This window comes from Ceratotherium simum, chromosome 9 (genome assembly GCF_057802395.1).
Source record: "Ceratotherium simum simum isolate JZ-2026a chromosome 9, ASM5780239v1, whole genome shotgun sequence".
Taxonomy (NCBI): Eukaryota; Metazoa; Chordata; class Mammalia; order Perissodactyla; family Rhinocerotidae; genus Ceratotherium; species Ceratotherium simum.
In genome coordinates this window covers 21434176-21449106 of record NC_141908.1, presented here as the reverse complement: position 1 = coordinate 21449106, position 14931 = coordinate 21434176, and positions in this window count along the sequence as shown.

Below are 14931 nucleotides of genomic sequence, written 5' to 3'. Positions count from 1 at the left end.
AGGGCAATGTTCCAAAACCACATTATAATACCAGTCTGTTGAGAAAACTGCAGCTGAGGCCACTGCACAGTAGATAAAATGATTTGTACCATCACCACTTGTGCATTAGGACTTCATTGCTTCTGCAACCACTGTTGCTGTCTGTACTGATGCCTCTTTTACACCAGCAAAGCAACTTTGCATCTTCTACAGCCATCCTAGACCCCAAATGCTGGAAATTTCTTCTTTGATCTTGCAACACAGCAACAGAAAAATGGATTTTGTACAGTTCTTGCTTTTGCTACTGCTTATTTTCTATCACAGTTTTGAAAAAGTACATCCAGTTGGTGGAGTCCAGGTAACATACCTGAATTCCAGCTGCAAGAAAGCTGATGACACCAGTTCTCTGGCTTCTCCCTTTGGGTGGTGTTGGAAAAGTCTTAGGAAGCCGCAACATATGACAAATGTCTAGTATATGACTAAGAGCCTTGGAGGAAGAGTGAGGTAAAGACTTGATTGGATAATGATTGATGCCAGTAAATATTTTATAAGGTTTTTTTCTTTCTTTTTCAAATTAATGGAAAGGTTTTCTTTTTCTGTTTTTCTTTTACATCCAAGTTTGGAGCCAGAACTCAGAAAAACACATGCAAAGCCAAGCACTTCCACTATGGGTTCTCTTTATCCAACATTCCCCACACAGTGATCTGCCTCTCCTTTACGTGTTGAATATATATTAAAAGCAAATTATTTTGAAGATGCATCAAGTTACTAGCCTACCTGGGGCACCTACTTGTTTTCATAGTTAATAGCGTGCCATCATAAAGTTCTCTCCCTGCCCTCTCCAAAGTATAATGTCAAGGATACTCTTATTCAAATAGGATAGTGTCAGATATTGTCTGATCATCAAAGCCTTCTGAAATCTGGACTAATTATGTCTTCATCTTCTAGTATGTTCTTTCTCTCACCTGACACCATGACCACCCTGGACATTTGTGCCTCTAAGTATTATGAATTCAGGCCTTGATGCCAAAAATGCCTTCAAGTCTCGGCTCTGAAATGTCATACATAAGATACTTTGGTCAAGTTTGCTTCCCTGAAGTAAGAAACACCAATACTATCAAGTAAATCCTCAGAAAATGTTAGCCATTTTTATTATTATTATTATTATTATTATTGTTTTTCCTTTACTTCTCTCATGGCTGAAGTTCTACCCAACCTTCAAGTTAAAATGAAATCCAAACGCTCCCAGAGAAACCCTTGAACCACCACCACTCTCCCCTCAAACACAGTTGTGCTTTGTTCTCCTTTTATAACACTCATCACAGTTTCACAGACTGGTTTGTATTCGAGTCATGTTTTAGCTGTTCCCACTGCCACCACCTCCTTTGTGACCTTTCTGGAAGCCAGAGTTGGCTGCTTCTTGTGTTCCTCCATACATAGGTAAGTTGCTTATAGAGAGCAGAATTTCAGCAAATATTTGTTGGATTGAGTTAAATATTAATTCTTATTTTGTTTCATACCCCTTTGTTAATTAGGCATAGAGGATAAAGGATCTTAATAGAATACTAAATTATCCATTCATGTAGCTTATTTATTTTTATAAGGGGTTTCTGGAACCACATTGCAAACTTCTTAGGTGTAGGAGTTCCTTAAAAACAATACACATAACTACCCTTGAGAAAGGTAGTTAAATAAAGCCTCATGGTCCAGAAGAGGTGGAAAACCCCCCTGAGTTTCACAGGGAAAAAGGGAAATTTTCCTGATCCTTCAGATAATGACAGTGAGCTAAGAGAACTGACTTCAGGAACCAAGTAGGGTATAGTTGGGTTGAATTCAGCACCAAAAAGTAGAGTCACTTTCAGTCTCTTCTTCCCTTTAAAGATCATTGATGGCAGCTGGTCTAGTAAAAACCTGCAGTGCTGGACATTATCAGCCAAATTCTTGAGTGACACTTTCTGGTAGTAAAAAACCATTGGGTACAGAAGCTGCAACAGACTGATTAAAGAGCCAGTCTCTTCTTCTTTGGACGTGGAAGTCAAGGGAAGAGGATGGCCAACTCTTTTCTAAACTTCCTCTGGGGGTTTGATCTGATTTTATTTTAATTTGCAGAAATAAAGTGTGTTATCAATCGTATGCTGAATTACAATATTTAAAACTATAATTATGTTTTTACTGTTATGGCAGTTAAGCGTGTGTGCCAATATACATGGAAAGGACACGGGGAAGACTGTGAAGCTGCGATGGAAAATATATAACAGTATAAATATAAGCATAGGTGATTTAACATGTTTAAAGATAACAGCCTTTCTTCAGAGTAAGTTCTAGTTGCTATTTAGTCTTCCGCTGTCTTGCAGGGTCTTTTTAAATTTTTTTTATGTATTTATTTTTCCCCCAAAGCCCCAGTAGATAGTTGTATGTCATAGCTGCACATCCTTCTAGTTGCTGTATGTGGGACGCGGCCTCAGCATGGCCGGAGAAGCAGTGCGTCGGTGCGCACCCGGGATCCGAACCCGGGCCGCCAGCAGCGGAGCACACGCACTTAACCGCCAAGCCACGGGGCCGGCCCTTGCAGGGTCTTTATGAGGGAAGGATCACAGAATGTTTGTAAAAGAAACTTGGAAATTGTCCAGTCATTTCATTTGATAAAGAAGTACCCTGAAGGCCAATGGGGAAGTGAGACCTAACAAAGGTCACACCAAGTAAACAGCAGAAGTGGGACCGGAATCAGATCTCTTTTGGTACCACCTGTCCCTGATGAAAAACTATCTAAGAACTACTCAAAGACAGCATCCTTTGTTTCCCCCTGGCATCAGGCAGACTTTCTTTCAAGCTCTCCTTTTCAAAATGATTACTTTGCAAATTTTAACAGCCATGTTGGAAAACAACACAATTCCAATGTTAACTGCTATATAAAAAGGGTGGGGGAGTAATTAGCAAATATTGTACTATACCCATAAGCAAACCCAGCTATGGGGCTAGTCTTCTTTGTTACCTTCCTCCCCATCCCAGTCTAAAAACACATGCTGATGAATAATCTGTTCTAAGCAGTCCATTTTTCCTGATACCAACACTTGTCTTTGCCTCTCTTTAACACTGGGCATCTGGGTTTCTGCTTTGGCTTTGTTCCTAATTACCATACTATTAGCTCACTCTTCATCTGTTCTTGGCCATTTAGTCTATGTGGACTTATTTTCTCTGCCTTACTGATTATGAGTTGGGCAGTGGGATAGCTGAAACAAGTCCACTCAGACCCAATAGATAGCGTTGTCCAATATTAATTGTTTCATTTGACTAAATTATCACTAGCCACCCCCTGAAGCATTCCCTTTGAGTCCTAATCCATTAGTTAATCAAGTTTCCAAATGAGCAATCAGGAGTCTATATGGCTTAGGCAGGCAAATCCTATGAGTTAATCCTATTAATCCAATTTGGGGGGCACAGCTTAGACCCAGGGTGCTTCTTGAAAAGTTACATCTAGTTTTAAGATTGTATTTGGCAGCTTCATTTGGGGGAAATTTACTAAATAAGCTGGTATATAGTTTTCTCTGGGCATGTCTGTGTGTGAGTAGGTTTTATATACCATAACAAAGTGAGACTGGTTGATAACCTAGCTATATTCAACTAAATAGAAAACAGTCCCTAGATGATCTGTCCATCAGAAAAACGTCCGCAACTACTTTGACTTGTTCCCATACATCTGGAATGTCCTAATTAATTCATTCTCCTTAATGGTCTCCATTTCCAACCATTTAGTGATTACTATGGAACAGTGACAACACGGCCTCAGAAGAACCCCACACTTAGTTTAACACTCTGCTGTTGCTGTCTTGAAAGTTAATAATTTAATCTTTGAATATGTGTTTTCTAAGTGAAGTCTGATGGGACAGTGGAACATATACTTGAGCAAAGGACATACATAGAAGAAAAGTAATTGCTTTATATTTTAGTATTTTTAATGGCACTGTTTTTCTGCTCTTTGAGCAAGCAATCGCACATTTTCATTGCTGTTCTGAGTAAGAGTGGCATATATTGTAGAGTCCCTGCTTCACCTTGGCCATTTATATTCAAATATGGCCCTATTACCTCTGTCCTGGCTTACATTCTACTCACACATCACCTCAATGGCTAAAGTTTGCTGTCTCTCACTTTTACTTACAGTTATTTAAACTATCTATAAACCACTTACTCTGTGCCAGACATCACTCCAAGCACTTAATGACATTATTCGTGTAATCCCTGTGGCAGCTCTCTGGGATCACTGTTCTCATTATTCCCATTTTTCAGATGAGGAAATTGAAATTTAGGTTAAGTAACTGGTCTGGAGTCACGTGGTAAGTGTTGGAGTTAGAATATGAACACTAGCAGACAAAAGTCAGAGCCAATGCCCTGGAATCATGAGTATAGTAAGATGTACGTATCTAAAAAGTGCTCAGCCCAAGAACATGTTCTGAATATTACATTCTTATTAATCCGTTCTATTATTTAATCAGTGGTCTTTTAACCTTTTATTGATTTATTTTGACTTTTAAAAAAAATATCTTCAATATAGTACTATGTTATAATAAGTTTATGGTCTACTAAAATCCATCTTAATGAGGCATCGATGAGGTGATAATAGACCAGTAATCACCTGTCTACTCTTGTTTCATTTGCTTTATTGAAAGTGAGGAATATCTGAGTAAGCTATTGTTCCGTTTAAGGTCCTTGGGTCAAAATTGTACTTTAATTCACTTAATCATTTCTATTTCCTGATCACTCCGTATCTCTCTGAGACTGAGTTTAGAAAACTGTGTGCAGTACAGATACTAAGTTCAAAATCTGTAGAACTCAATTTCTAGAACCTGATTCCAAGAAAGCATACATAATCTCCTTACCAGTTCTGTAGATATGTCCAGAAACTGTTCACTTCTATCCAGCTCACCCTTTAACTCCAAGAACAACCCAAAGGCCCTGCTGCAAGGCACTCACTCTCCCATCTGACTGCCACACTGGTCCTTCCAAATGCAGAACGTAGATGATATTTCAGTCTGTGTATGCAAGAAGGAGAAAAGTCCACTTTTCACTTCTTTTGTCATCTTTCCCCACTGCTGTTAAGTCAAAATGTTACATGTTCTATAGGGTTCCAGTTAAATGAGCCCATGAGGAGCTGGCAACTGAAGTGGTGAATGTGTAAATCTTATGATGAGTGTTTCCTGTCCTGCCTAGTAGCTGTTGTGTTGCTGGCACTCCACTGTCCAGGGTGGAGAGGGTGGGGGGAGCTGCTTTCTCTTCTGCAGTTACTGGAATGGGCAACCCTGGATAGAATGCGTACATTAGTCTGCCTCTCCCAATAATCAACAAAATTTTGTCTTTCTTCCCTTATTATCTTTAATCTGAGAAGTGCAAAATGAAACTGTTTTCAGGAGAACAGATTTTCCTATGGATCTATGTTCTGTTCCATGAGTTTTTTTCCCTAAAGAAGATGCTCTTGACTAGCAAGAAAGAGAGGAAATGCAGCAGCAGCAGGAGACTGCAGAGAAGGATAAATGACTTTGTACACACACAAGTCACAAGTCACCAGAAGATTCATTACCACTGAGTGTGCCTAAGCTGTGTCCTCTCTGGATGAAAGCAGTTCCAAAGAGAAGAAGCTCATTTTTGTCACTTTACAACTTGCGCTGGAAGCCTCACAGTGTTTCTGGAAGTTAGACTGATTTACTGATAGTTTTTATCTGAGAGGCTCATTTTCCATTCATACCAGCCAACTGGACTAAGAAGAGGAAGCTCTAGTCCTGTGACCAAGAGTCAACTGCCCCCCAGTGAAGAACCTCCTATTGAGCTCTCTTATTTCTGCTAGCTGTAATTACACTCACTGAAGCTTCTAATACTAGCACGGTGGGAAGTAAAGGAGGAGGTGACCCTGCATAACACACTGGGCCTTACCTCCAGGTCACAGACAGATCCTGTTAGGCCTAATGGACACTATCCTCTGCTAGTATAAGTGTAAGCTGATGTATAAGCATCACTAGTCATCAATCACATTCTGATCTTTCCATCTACTCTATTCCTCAGTACTGAGGCTTCCCTTCCACAACCCCTTTTCCCAAACCCTTCCACCATTCCTCTGGAATACATGACCCCAATGGGAAAATTTCCCTAACTCTCAGCCTATTTTTCAAAGGTCCCTCCATCTCTTTGTTTTATCTGAAGCCTGTTTCCTATAGCCTACTGAAGAGGATGGTGGTTTTATCTCATAAGAGGGATAGGAAGTAGAGTTGTCTCCTTTTCTTCTTGGGGCTAATTCCAGACCATTCCATATTCCTTTGAGGAGGACAGAGTCCTTCTACACCATCCTATTGATCTTTTACCAACATTGAAACATTACCTCTGATTCACTGAATATTTTATGCCCTTGTTCAATGTCTTAATGTCCACCTCAACTTTGACCCCACTCCCAGAATACTTCAAAGACAATGTCTATGACTTATGCAGCCCATTGGTCTCTCACTTCCTTGAATTATCTCTTTATTTCAAATGATCTTCACCTCCATTTCAATTCAACCACCCATTTCCATATATTTGTATGAAAGTGTGCTTATAAATCCATGATGTCAAATTTCAAAGGAGTTTTCAAAAGTGTTTAACATTCTAACTTGACTATGTAACTAAGCAAATTATATGTGCTTTAAAATATAGTTCATATATTTTCCCCTCTCCTCATAACACCTAACTTTCCCCTCTACTCAATTTCACCAACCTCTGAAGACTTTGCCTCATACCAAGATAATACAGAAATGATGAAATAGGGCCTCCACCTTCCTGTTACCAAATCTATCAGTTCTACATAAAAACACATCCACCTCTTCTTCCCTCCTGCTTTAAAGAAAAAAGTATCCTTTACAGATATTAAGGCTTCCAGGTATCCAAGTCCCCTCTCACCTTTCCAGGGACCTCTGTATATCAGTTATATATTCTTTCTCTTAAATTTGAAGTATTCTTCTTTAGTGGACCCTTTTCATTAGCGTTCAAACATGTTCTTCAACCACCACCTTGATCCCCAGCCCCATTCAACCACTGCCCGATATTTTCAACTCCCCTTCACAGTCAACTTCTTAAATCATCTACCTAGGCATCCTTAACTTCTCTTTCACTCATACTTAGTGTCCAATTTAATAGCATATTACACCAGCTGTAGCTTCAAAGTATTTCCAGAATTTGACCTTTTCTCACTATGTCAACCATTACCACCTGGTGCAGGCTGCTTTCCTCCCTTACCTGAACCATGCAGTAGCCACTTGATTGCTCTTCCTGCTGCTTCTACCCTGCCTCCCTGCAGCAGCCTCTGCTGAGAACACCCCAATGGCTTCCCATCTCGGAAGAAAAGACTAAGTTTTGAAAAAAGGTTTCCAAAGCCTGAAATGATCTGCCCCACGCCCACCCCATCACCACTCTAACCTCACCTCCTACCCCTTTTCACTATGTACTTTACTTCAGCCAAACTGACTTCATTTTTATTTCTGAAAAATGCTCTGTGTGCAGCTGCCTTAGGTCTTTTGTATATGCTGCTCCTTCTGCCTGGAATGTGCTCCCATCGATATTCTCATGATATGCGCTCTCTCTCTTACTTCCTATAGGTCTGTGCTGCAATATTACCTTATAAGAGAGGACTTTCCTATATAAAACAACCACCACCCCCCTCGGTTGTTCCTATCCCTTTTAATGCCACTTTATTTTTTCCATCTGACATATTGCATGTTTAATTATTTGTATGCTTATTGTCTGTCTCCCCTCTATAACAGAAGTGTCTTCAGGCATGTTTTTTCTTTTTTTTTTTTCAATTTACTACTCTAGCCCCAGCATCATAGAACAACACCTGGCATGTAGTAGGTCTCAATAACTATCTCCTGAAAAATGTATCCAGCTTGTTATTTCCCCTTTATTCTCATATTCATTCCTAACTGATTTGCCTCCTTCACTTCTAAATTTGCTCTTATAATTGAAGTCTTCAATGACCTCTTTTGCCAAATCCTCCTCTGACTTTACCTCACAGCAGATTTTGAGAGAATAGGTAACTGCCTTCCTCTTGAGTCACCCCTCATGACTTCTGTGGTTTTCCTTCTGCATCCTCAGTCTCATCATTTCTTCCTTTTATGCAGTCCTTAAGTTGTAGCATTCTTCAGAGACCTCTCTTCTCGTGGCTCACTTTCTCTCCAGGTGATCTCATTTCTTCCCAGGGCTTTATAAATACCATCTATTGCTAATGGTACCAAACTAATTCTCTTGCCCAGCCTTATCTTCTGAGCTTCAGGCCTATGTTTTATTAAGAATTTCAATGTGATATGTGAAAAACTAAATGCCAAGCCTACTTATCCTTGAGTGTTACTTTCCTCAGCAAATGATGCCATTGCTTACCTCAGAAAACTGGGATCCTCTTCCTTTTCCCTTATTTCCTCCATTCAGTTCATCACCAAGTCCTGTTTGTTCTGCTGTCACACCATGCTTCTGTCTGTTGCGTTCTCTTCATCTCCTTTGTCAAACCTAAACCATCACATCATTTCCTACCTAGAACATTGCAGCAGGCATCTACATAGTATTTCTACTTCTACTCTGGTCTCTTTTTCATTTGTTCTCTACATAGTGTGTGGTATGATCATGCCACTTCCTTGCTTAAAACACTTCAAGCAACCCTAATCACAATTAGATTATAAAGTCAATCATGATCTGGCCTGTAACTATTTCTTTTGCTTGATATCTCATCTCTCTCCCTCACACTCATCATCTGTCTACACACAGCAGTACTCATGAATGGCTTTTATTTAGGGCATCAAATAAGTGTACTGGGGTAGTAATTTAACCTATATTATCATACTATTTTCACACAAAATGAGCATTAATGTTGCTAACTTTTAGATGAGGAAGTTGAATTCCAAGGAAATTAATCCTGACACTGAAATCATATTGAATGAATGAATGGATGAATGAATGAATGAATTTGCCCAAGACCATACACCTAGACATTGCAGAGCTTCTCTACCACACAGGGATGATACCAATTTTTTGAAAAGTATAAAGTACTAAAATGTAAATTTTTAAAAATCATAGTACGTTTTGTTTTTTTAGTGAGGAAGACCAGCCCTGAGCTAACATCCCGTGCCAATCCTCCTCTTTTTGCTGAGGAAGAGTGGCCCTGGGCTAACATCTGTGCCCATCTTCCTCTACTTTATGTGGGATGCCTCCACAGCATGGCTTGATGAGTGGTGCGTTGGCGTGTGCCCGGGATCCGAACCAGCGAATCCCGGGCCGCCGAAGCCGAGCGTGTGCACTTAACCGCTGCGCCACCAGGCCAGCCCCAAAAATCATAGTACATTTTGAAAGTTTGTGTTACCCTGTATTACACAGGCCTTCTTGCTAGGTGAAAAATAATTAACTAAAAGGCTAAGTCCCCCCACCATTAAGGAGCTTATCTTCTCACTAGACAGGCAAAGCTTACATATACTAGGACTCATAGAGAACAATACAGTATGGTGCTTATAAATGCTGGGGAGAATGATTGGGGAAGTCCTCTTTCACGTCCTGTTGAGGAAGGATACAAATAAAGAAAGGGGGCCCCACCAAGTCAACCTTATTTACCAAGCCAATGGAGTATCATAAATTTTAGTAGATCTCCAACAATCTATGTGAAAGCCCCCAGCGCTGGTCTTAGTCCAGCATGTATAACCCACAAGAGTGTGTTAAATCTGATTCTACAAAATAGTATCTAAGAAAAGAGGCCTTCTCTGACACTGTGTCCACCCCAACCTGCAACTCCCCACCACTTTAATCTTATTGCCCTTTAACGTGATTTATTTTCTTCCTTCTCACCACCTGACACTATATATTTATTTGCTGTTGTCTCTTTGTTTATGTTTATTCTCTGTCTCCCCCAATAAGAATATAAGTTTAAAGAGAACAGGGACTTTGTTTCATTTGCTGTTGTGTCAGTGGTTGGTAACAGGAGCTAGCAGTTGGCAGTCACTGAATAAATAATGTGTTAGATACATGAATAATGAAGCACTAGGTTGAATGGAGTCCATTCTTTACCGAGGGACTCAGTGATTAGGATGATCATTTTAACAATTTTCTAATATTATCCTTTCTTGACTAGAAACTACCACGTAACTCTCCTCTCTCAGTTTTCAGCACCAACTTCCCTGACCTTTTACCAAACCTTGTAATAGGATAAACTGCAACCCCATCTGCCCAGTGTCCCCAGGGAATATGACCAGAGGCATGGGCCATGCCCTCGTCAGAGGCACTCCGAGAGCCTCCATGGGCAGCTGTCTGGGGTCTCAGTGGGCCTCACTTCAGGCATGGCTGGCTTCAGTCCAGAGGATCACCAGCTCATCTCCAAATGTGCTGTTTATGAGAATTGATCCAATACTGCCATCCAGAACCCAAGAGGCTCCATACTGGTTCCACTCAGCTATGACAATGTGCCCAAAAGCGACTGCAGGTTTCACTAAATTACGGAGCAAATGTCAGACTTCCTTTGCATTATCAGACACACGTCTTACATGGCCTCTTTATTGGGTTTTTATATCTTGAGGGGGTCTTAATAGGATGAAAGGGAGGCTTGCTAGGTGCAAATGAATGCTGTTTGACTATTTAAAGGCACATTTAATTAAACTGGATTCATTGCCTGCATGGGGCAAGTTAAATGAAAACTAAATAGATGGAGTATGATTACATATTATTAAGAAGAGAGACAGCTCTGGAGACCAAATTCTTTTAACACAACATTAAGCTGAGCTCATTTCATATGCACAGTTTAGCACTGGCCTATAAGGAGAACGTGTTTTGAGAAAATCAGCAGAATGGTTATGAGCTCTAAACAGCTTTTAATAAAATGCAATGTTTCAGGGAAGGAGCAGCTTCTAAGCTTCACTTAAATATGCTAATTAAAGAAAATGAAGTTTCCCACTGATTTCAGGTTCTCTTTGTTTTCCCTCTATTTTTTATGTTCATCTCACCCAGGCTACTTTCCACCTTATCTTATAAACTAGAAATGCTCCAGATTCCTTATTTAAAAGATGTCAGGACTTACTGAAAGTTCGGGGGGAAAAAAACAAACCTGAGTCTGTCAAATTGATGACTTTATTCAAATTGGCTGTCTGGGTCTGATTGTCCACAGACTGAAATAACCCTAAGCTTCTAGCTGGTGTTTAGACTGTTTGACCAAATGGGCCCACCAAGTTTGGCAATAATAATAAAATTAGTTGTTATCTGTTGAGTCTCTAGCGTAGGGCAGATGCTTTACATACATCATCTAATTTGATGCCCACCATCACCTTAGAAGATAGGTATCGATATCCTCATTCCACAGAAATGGAAAGAACAAGGCAAATAGTCAATAGCGTTGCTGGGATTCAAACTCAGGTGTGACTGACTCCAGAATCCCTTCTCCCTCGCTGGCAGCACCTGCTCTGATCCCATCCAGGGAGTTACAGCTCTTGGGTAGGGGGCGATTTTTGAAAAGCATGTAAAATAGTCAACGTAATTTTATATTACAAAATAGAGACAAAAGATTCCAATAACGTTTAAAGCATGAGCCCCTTTAAAGAAAGTTTTACAAAATCTTCTTGGCTGCTTGTTTATAGGTTAAAAAAAAGTTGAGAAACACTGATCTGATTTGCTACCCTTGAGTGACAGTCTTCTGACTTTGCCTCACCATTCCCCGTTCTGCTGATAGCAACACCTTGGTGTAACTTCCTGGAATCAGCTCTCCTCCACTTTGTCCATGTGGCCCGAGCTGTGTTTATCCTACTGTTTAGTTCCATGAGTTTGCACATGTCCTCGGTCTGGTCGACTGAATCTCGAACTGGTTCATAAGATCCATCTGGTAAAGGAGCTCCAGCCCTCATACTTTTGGCTGGAACTGTTGAGAAAGAGATAATCTCTAAGGTTGCTAAACTGGTAGAATATATGCCTGGCATTGCTAGTGGTCCTCTTCTCATCCTCAGGGAGGAACTGCCTGAGATAAAGCCAAATCTAGAGATGGAAAGCCTCAGAATCTTGATGACATTGTTTGAGAACCTGCATCCGGTCATGCATGAAGTCAAACACCTACACATGGATTTTCCAAGTTCATGAACAAATCAGTTCCATTTTGTTATTAAGACAATCTGAGTCATTTTTGTATCACTAGCATCTGAAAAAGTATGCCCTCCCTATCCCCACCAATTTTATAGTTGTAGAACCTGAAGCTCAGAAAGGGAGAATGGTTTTTCTCAAAATTTTTATGCCTAGTTAGTGGCATATTTAGGCCTAGAATCTAGGGTCCCTTCCTCCCAAGCCAATTTTGTTTCCCTAGATCATTGACTCTTTTTTTTTTTTTTTTGTGAGGAAGATCAGCCCTGAGCTAACATCCATGCCAATCCTCCTCTTTTTGCTGAGGAAGACCGGCCCTGAGCTAACATCTGTTGCCAATCCTCCTCCTTTTTTTTCCCTTTTTCTCCCCAAAGCCCCAGTACATAGTTGTGTGTCATAGTTGCACATCCTTCTAGTTGCTGTATGTGGGATGCCGCCTCAGCATGGCCAGACAAGCGGTGCGGGATCCGAATCCGGGCTGCCAGTAGCAGAGTGCCTGCACTTAACTGCTAAGCCACCGGGCCAACCCCTAGATCATTGTCTTAAAGTGTGATTACCAGATCAGGACTATCAGCATCATCTGGAACTTGTTAGAAATGCAAATTCTCCAGCCCCATTCCAGACCTACTGAATCAGAAACTCTAGGTGTAGGACTAGCAATCTGTGTTTTATTTTATTTATTTATTTATTTTTTTGTGAGGAGGACTAGCCCTGAGCTAACATCTGATGCCAATCCTCCCCTTTTTTCTTGAGGAAGATTGGCCCTGAGCTAACATCTGTGGCCATCTTCCTCTACTTTATATGGGACGCCGCCACAGCATGGCTTAACAAGCGGTGCAGTGGTGCGCGCCCGGGACCAGAACCTGCGAACCCCCGGCAGCCACAGCGGAGCGCACGCACTTAACTGCTTGTGCCACGGGGCCAGCCCGCAATCTGTGTTTTAATAAATCATTCAGGTGACTTGGATGACTGCCCAAGTTTGAGAACCACTGCTCTAGATCAGTGTTTTCCAAATTTTGAAGTGGCAGAAATATTTTCTTTAAACAAAATATTGCATAGGAGCTTAATATAAATGCCAAATACGTGCAAGTTATTTTGCTTGAAATGGAGGTGAAAAGCCTAGAGACCTGTTTGTTCCTGAAGACACATGGCAGCACCTGAGAACATTTCCAGGGAAGCTCTAGGACCCCATGAGGCACAATTCAGAGAGATTAAGATTGGTGAAATGCTATGTTAATGAGCACCCACCCCAATTCTCATCACACTGAGATCTTTTCCCACTACCATTGATGCTCAAATTTTCTATAATCCCTGAAGTGTTGTTTTAGGGTGAGCTATTCACAAATCTCTACATAATAAAGGGCCTTTTGAATATTTACAGAATCAGAAGGGGAAGCTGAGGTTGGGGAGTGCACAGTAACAGAGATCTGCCTTGGGAAGTCCCAGGTCCTGCCCCAGCTCTCCTCCAAATCCAGGTGTGGATGTAGGAAGTGAAGAAGCAGCAGTTCTTTTAAAAGAGCTCAAAACCCAAAGCTTTGTTGTCTGGAAATGGTGCAGGAAGCTATTTATGTTCCTCTCAAACAGGGGTTGCTCTAAATCTTACAAATTTGGTAGGGCTAGTCCTTGACAAATATATGAAAAAGGAGAACGTGTTATGGAACCTGGCATGTTGCTTGCTGCATATGCTCACCCAGCCTTGCCTGGGGGGACTTGGTCTCTTCCACAGAAAACTGCATCTACTCACCCATGCACACTGCAGCCTCAGACACTTGGTGTTCCACCTTCCCAGGGACATTTGCGGGGACAGGATGGTGTTCAAGAGACAGGGAAGCACCGTGTGGGGAGAGATTTGGGGGCAAGGAGATTTTACAGCCCTCCTAGGAGCACTGGTAACTGCTTCTGTGTCTTTGCAGTGGTTATCCCTGAAATGCCCTGTGACCTTCAACTCAGCCCATTTCCAAAAATTCCTATCATTATAAGTTCAACTATCACTAATAAGTTCAGCTACCACCTCCCCTTAAACCATCCCTGTCTCTGCTTTCCCTGACTTTCCTTTTTCTGTGTTCCCAGTGATTCTTGCACATGGCTCTGTTATAACATTTATCATATTATTTTAATACTAACAATAATGTTTTTTATAATAGTAGAAAATACATTTTATGTTTATTATTGTCATTTTGGGGATATATCTCTCCACTATGTGCTGAGGGTAGGGACTGTGTTGTTTCATCTGTGTATCTTAAGAGCCAGGCACTTTCATACTACAGGTGCTCAAAAATATCTTTTCTGTGAAAAAAATAAATTCCTTGCTAGGCCTATTCTCCCAAGGTCAGCTCTGGAGTTCACCATCTTGAGAACTTAATAACAGCTAGCATGAATCCAGTGCCTAATATAAGCCAGGCCCAGTGTCTGGTGAGTTTCAGATTAGGAAACTGAGGCTTGGAGATGTGAGCTTGTCCCAAGTAGCTGGTGAGTGGTGGAGCAAGGACTTAATCCCCGTCTTGTTTGATTCAAAAGTGCGTGCCCTTATTATATCTAACTCTCCCACTCATTCCTTCATTCATTCGTTTATTCATTTAACCCACTTAAGGAGAGCCTTCTTTGCTTCAACAGCATGGCTACATATGTTGACAATCTGAGGGGCTGTCCTCAAGGGCCCCTGACTCCCCTAAGCTCACAGAATTGTGGAAAGTCCCTAAAACTACAACAAGGAAATCATCAAATACAATCCTATATGATAAGGGCTCTTGTCTTGGATCTAGGTAGTACCTTTCTTCTAAAGAATACAAAACTCCAGGTACCTAAGTAGGAGATGGTAAGGAAAGATTGTCCTTGTTCCACTATTTT